This window comes from Giraffa tippelskirchi, chromosome 6 (assembly GCF_054371585.1).
Source record: "Giraffa tippelskirchi isolate mGirTip1 chromosome 6, T2T-mGirTip1v1.2.pri, whole genome shotgun sequence".
NCBI classification, from domain to species: Eukaryota; Metazoa; Chordata; class Mammalia; order Artiodactyla; family Giraffidae; genus Giraffa; species Giraffa tippelskirchi.
Window position 1 is genome coordinate 74,761,334 of NC_137280.1, and position 6,098 is coordinate 74,767,431.

General features: G+C 43.2%; 1 long non-coding RNA gene across 1 annotated transcript; it reads right to left on the reverse strand.

Annotated features, from left to right (window-relative positions):
* Window positions 1–1,176: 1,176 nt before the first annotated feature.
* On the reverse strand, window positions 1,177–5,528 carry LOC145508926 (uncharacterized). The gene is made up of 2 exons (XR_014055696.1): window positions 2,551–5,528; window positions 1,177–2,216 (listed from the first exon to the last, which is right to left on the reverse strand). It is a non-coding gene; the product is annotated as an uncharacterized LOC145508926 (long non-coding RNA).
* Window positions 5,529–6,098: the final 570 nt, after the last annotated feature.

The window sequence follows — 6,098 nt, forward strand, 5'->3', positions numbered from 1 at the left end:
CGTCCCCCTCCTCCCACAAAGACAGGAGGGGCAGCAGGATGCCAACATGGGCTGGAAGCAGCCTGGGATTTGGAGTCTTGCTGTTCTGAGCAGCTAGGCCTTCGGGAAGCTCGCTCTCTACCAGAAGGGAGTGATGCCGGCTCCAGGGGAGTCAATGAGCCAGAGAATGCTCAAGTGCACCACACAATTTCACTCTCAGCTGCCCCAGCCTCTCCTTCCTCGCTGTGGATGAATGACGCTCCCCAGGGTGGCCGCACGGCAGCTGCAGGCCTCTGGTCTCTGAATCCCGAGCACCTTCCTAGCACCATCTGCATTTCTCCTGCCATCATGCATCCTTGGCCACTGAGGCCCGGGCCCCAGAGCAGATGGTACTCGAGCTGCAGGTGCCAAGGGTACTCGGGAAGGCAAACGTGACCAGCAGACATAGTACCCTGGACCCACTGCCCATTAAATATGTCTGGTAGCCCATCTGCACTGGGGCAACAAGGGATGGGGCAGCCTCCTCCTAAGAGCAGAGGCTGAGTCAGAGCCATCCATGAAGACTCTCAGCTGAGCACCCAGTTCCCAGAGCCTCAGCACTGAGTTCTGCCCCCTACCTCCAGATGTGAGCCGAGGAGGATGGGCACGGAGCAGAAAGTCAATAGCTTGCACAGGCCCTGTACCTGCAACAGTGATTTGTTTGCAGGTAGCTCAGTGGTAAAGAATCCTCCTGCCAATGCAGGAGATGCAGGTTTGACCCCTAGGCCAGGAAGATCCCCTGGAGAAGGAAATGGCAACCCACTCTAGTATTCTCACCTGGAGAATCCCACGGACAGAGGAGTCTGGCACGTTACAGTCCTTGGGGTCACAAAGAGTCAGACACGACTGAGCAACTGAGCATGCACACAGCACATCCCCACTAACATGCAGGAGAGACCTCTATGTCCAGATCCATCAGCAAGACCTGGCCTCCACGAGTTCTCATCAAGGGCCTCCTATGAGCAAGGAGGTAGGGCTGCCATCTCACATCCTTGCTGATCAGGGCAGAAGCTTGGGATGTGCAGACCTGGCTTCACCCATCAGGTTCCCCATTTTTTACTTCCCTATTTCCTACAACAATCACCAAAGGCATTTAAAACCCACTTAACAGATGACAAGACTGAGGCTCAGAGTGATTCAATCAGGAAAAACAGTATGCACGCAGACAGTTTTTTCATTGGCATTCTCAAAGTGAGTCTTTGATTGATTAGTAATTCCAGGAGACATCCCAAAGGAAAAGGAATTCCAGACTAAACAATTCTGATAAACCAAGCATACTTATTGACTCTTCAGGAATCACTGTGCATGGGGCCAATTCAAGGCTCTGAGATGTCCTGTAGTCGAGAATCTTCCTTCATGAAAATCCATCTTTCTTTAATGACCTCTTCATGGATCACCCTGATCTACCTGCTACTCATCTGGGTATTTCCTTAGACTTCTTTGTGTGTGTTTGTAAAACCAGTTCCTGGGCAAACCAACGCAAGTTTGTGACTGACTTCTAATTTAAAAAAAAAAAAAGCACAGAGGAACACAAAATGAAAACAGAGATCCTTCTCACTCAGACTCCCCCAAATTTGTCTCCTGAGACAATCATTTTCAACCATTTCAGGATTTGATGCTTCTAGTGGGTATCACCATAACTCCAAATCATAAACTCTGCTCTGGTTTCTTCATTTTTCTAGATTGTTTCATCGTTTACTGACACTGCAGGACTGCTGGTCAGTGATGTAGAGAGCAGGCAAGTGCATCACTCCCACTCTTACAAAAAAGAAAAACTAGAAAACTGCAGATCAGTGACTTTTGTTGAGCCCACCAGAGAAGAGATCTCATAAGACAACCAAGTAACTTGAAATCTGAAATAGGAAGGTGTCTGCAGGGAGAAACAGGACCCAAGAACTTTCCAACCTGAGACAGACACTATATATGCTAGTGAAAAGATTTGGCTAAAATTTGTAATAAACTGATGGAGATCAAGTGTGGACTACCATGAGAGTGTGAACCCCCAGGGGCTGCAATGTATGGAGGGTTGTATCTTCTTCCAGAATTTTCTTCCACAAATTCCACCCAGTGCTTACAGGGAAGATCTGGGATCTTGGAAAAGTTTCCTCTGTGGTCTGGCTGGAGACAGATGTCAGCCAATGCTGAAACTCTGCTTGGATCCATCCAGCCACCTCCTCTACAGGAAAAAAGTGCAAAATCTGTGGGAGGGAGAACAAAAATAAATTGTCATCAAGGGCACTGATGAAAACCCATGGAAGCTAAGAAAGAAAAGAGAAAAAATAAAAATAAAATCTCCAGCCCTCGGGGTGTTTCAGGAACATGTGCTATGACCAGAGCTACAGCTGCAGGATGAATAGGAACCCTGTGAAGACCACACCCCCAGAATTTGCATCCCTTAATGTACCAAGAGCAATCATAGCAATAGTAAACCTCCATACCAGCCCACTTCCTGCCTAGATTGACACAGACCTGCACACTAAAGGCCCAGCAGAAGTCAAAGCATAATCATCTCTAAGTATAAAAAATATTTACCTCTGTATCTTCTGTTTTAAACAATATGTCCAGCTTCCAACCAAAATTTGAAGGTATGCAAAAAGCAAGACAAAACACATTCCAAAGAGACAGAGCAATTGTTAGAACAGACTCAGAAAGGACACAAAGGTTATAACTACCCATCAGGGAAACTGAAGTAACTATGATTAATGTGCTAAAGGTTGTAATGGAAAAAGTATACAACATGCAAGATCAGATGGGTAAACACAGTAGACAAAAGAAATTCTAATTGAAATGTTAGAAATAGAAAGCATGGTGGCAACGATGAAGAACAACTTTGATGGTGTCATCAGTAGAACTGAACCTGAGAAAAGAATCAGTGAACCAGAAAATAGATTTCTAGAAGTTACCCAATCAGAAGCACAAAGAGAAAAATAGGGGCACAGGAGGGCAAAGACAGAACAGAGCATCCAAGAACCATGGGGGCAACATTGAATGTTTTAATACACACAACTAGAATCTTGAAAGGGGAAGAGAGTCTGGTCAAAAGAAACATGTAAGGAATCAATGGCCAATTTTTTTTTAATTAATGAAAGACATCAAAACACAGATTCAAGAAACTCAGAGAACAATAAGCAGGATACACTACCCTTCTTCTCTCCCAAAATATTCAAACTTCAGAATACCAAAACTAAGAAAATATCGACGGCAGCCAGAAGGGGAGAACTCTGCATTCAAATGGATATATCTATCCTTTTCTCCTTTGCCTTTAGCTTCTCTTCTTTTCTCAGCTATTTGTAAGGCATTTTGCCTTTTTTGCATTTCTTTTCCTTTGGAATGGTCTTGATCACTGCCTCCTGTACAATGTCATGAACCTCCATCCATAGTTCTTCAGGTACTCTATCAGATCAAATCCATTGAATCTATTTGTCACTTACACTGTATAATTGTAAGGGATTTGATTTAGGTCATACCTGAATGGTCTAGTGTTTTTCCCTACTTTCTTCAATTTAAGTCTGAATTTGGCAATAAGGAGTTCATGATCTGAGCCACAGTCAGCTCCTGGTCTTCTTTCTGCTGACTGTATAGAGCTTCTCCATCTTTGGCTGCAAAGAATATAACCAATTTGATTTCAGTATTGACCATCTGGTGATGTCCATGTGTAGAGTCTTCTCTTATGTTGTTGGAAGAGGGTGTTTGCTATGACCAGTACATTCTCTTGGCAAAACTCTGTTAGCCTTTGACCTGCTTTGTTTTGTACTCTAAGGTCAAATTTGCCTGTTACTCCAAGTATCTCTTGACTTCCTACTTTTGCATTTCAGTCCTCTATAATGAAAAGGACCTCTTTTTTGGGTGTTAGTTCTAGAAGGTCTTGTAGGTCTTCATAGAACCATTCAACTTTAGCTTCTTCAGCATTACTGGTCAAGGTATAGACTTGGATTACTGTGATATTGAATCATTTGCCTTGGAAACAAACAGAGATCATTCTCTGTCATTCTTCTAACAGAAGCAGAAGATATTAAGAAGAGGTGGCAAGAATACACAGAAGAACTATACAAAAAAGATCTTCATGACTCAGCTAACCATGATGGTGTGACCACTCACCTAGAGCCAGACATCCTGGAATGTGAAGTCAAGTGGGCCTTAGGAAGCATCACTACAAACAAAGTGAGTAGAGGTTATGGAATTCCAGTTGAGCTATTTCAAATCCTAAAAGATGATGCTGTGAAAATGCTGCACTCGATATGCCAGCAAATCTGGAAAATTCAGGAGTGGCCACAGGACTGGAAAAGGTCAGTTTTCATTCCAATCCCAAAGAAAGGCAATGCCAAAGAATGTTCAAACTACCACACAATTGCACTCATCTCACACACTAGCAAAGTAATACTCAAAATTCTCCAAGCCAGGCTTCAGCAATACGTGAGCCGTGAACTTCCAGATGTTTAAGCTGGTTTTAGAAAAGGCAGAGGAACCAGAGGCCAAATTGCCAACATCTGCTGGATCATCAAAAAAACAAGAGTTCTAGAAAAACATCTATTTCTGCTTTATTGACTATGCCAAAGCCTTTGACTGTGTGGATCACAACAAACTGTGGAAAGTTCTTAAAGAGATGGGAATACCAGACCATCTGACCTGCCTTCTGAGAAATCTGTATGCAGGTCAAGAAGTGGCAGTTACAGCTGGACATGGAACAACAGACTGGTCCAAATCCAGAAAGGAGTACGTCAAGGCTGTATTTTGTCACCCTGCTTATTTAACTTATATGCAGAGTACATCATGAGAAATGCTGGGCTGGAGGAAGCACAAGCTGGAATCAAGACTGCCAGGAGAAATATCAATGATCTCAGATACGTAGATGACATGACCCTTATGGCAGAAAGCGAAGAAGAACTCAAGAGCCTCTTGATGAAAGTGAAAGAGGAGAGTGAAAAAGTTGGCTTAAAACTCAACATTCAGAAAACTAATATCATGGCATCCATTCCCGCCACTTCATGGGAAATAGATGGGGAAAGAATGGAAAGAGTGAGAGACTTTGTTTTCTTGGGCTCCAAAATCACTGCAGATGGTAACTGCAGCCATGAAATTAAAATATGCTTTCTCCTTGGAAGAAAAGCTATGACCAACCTAGACAGCATATTCAAAAGCAGAGATAGTACTTTACCAACAAAAGTCCATGTAGTGAAAGCTCTGGTTTTTCCAGTAGTCATATATGGATGGGAGAGTTGGACTATAAAGAAAGCTGAGCACTGAAGAATTGATGCTTTTGAACTGTGGTGTTGGAGAAGACTCTTGAGAGTCCCTTGGATTGCAAGGAGGTCCAACCAGTCAATCCTAAAGGAAATCAGTCCTGAATATTCATTGGAAGGACTGATGCTGAAGCTGAAACTCCAATACTTTGGCCACCTGATGTGAAGAACCAACTCATTGGAAAAGACCCTGATCCTGAGGAAGATTGAAGGCGGGAGGAGAAGGGGACGACAGAGGATGAGATGGTTGGATGGCATCGCTGATGGGATGGACTTGAGTTTGAGTAGGCTCTGGGAGTTGACAATCGACAGGGAAGCCTGGTGTGCTGCAGTCCATGAGGTCACAAAGAATAGGACACAACTGAGCGACTGAACTGAACTGAAGAAGGGGGGAAAACACATTACCTACAGAGGCACTGAGATAAGAATTACAGTCAACTTCTCTTCAGAAGTAATGAATACAAGAAGACAATGGGGGAAAATCTTTAAAATGATGAAAGAAAAAGCCTGTCAACTCCATATTCTTCAAAAAAATCCTTCAAGACTGAAGTAAATTGTCATGTAATAGTTAGGGAAATTGAAACCTGCCTGAATATTTTGTGATATTAAGAAAATATTGCTAATTTTTCATGGGCAACTCTGCTCATTTTTTAGGATTTTTAAATCCTTACCTTCAGTGGTTTACGGTCACTATCTATCTTTTACACACACATGGTAATACTCCATGGAAGAGATCATGTGCATGACTTTCAGGAGGGGGCAGCAGGGTGTAGAGCACATAAAATGGGCCTGGAGTTGATTCTGTAAAAGGTGGGAGATGGTTATACTGGGGCTCATTAT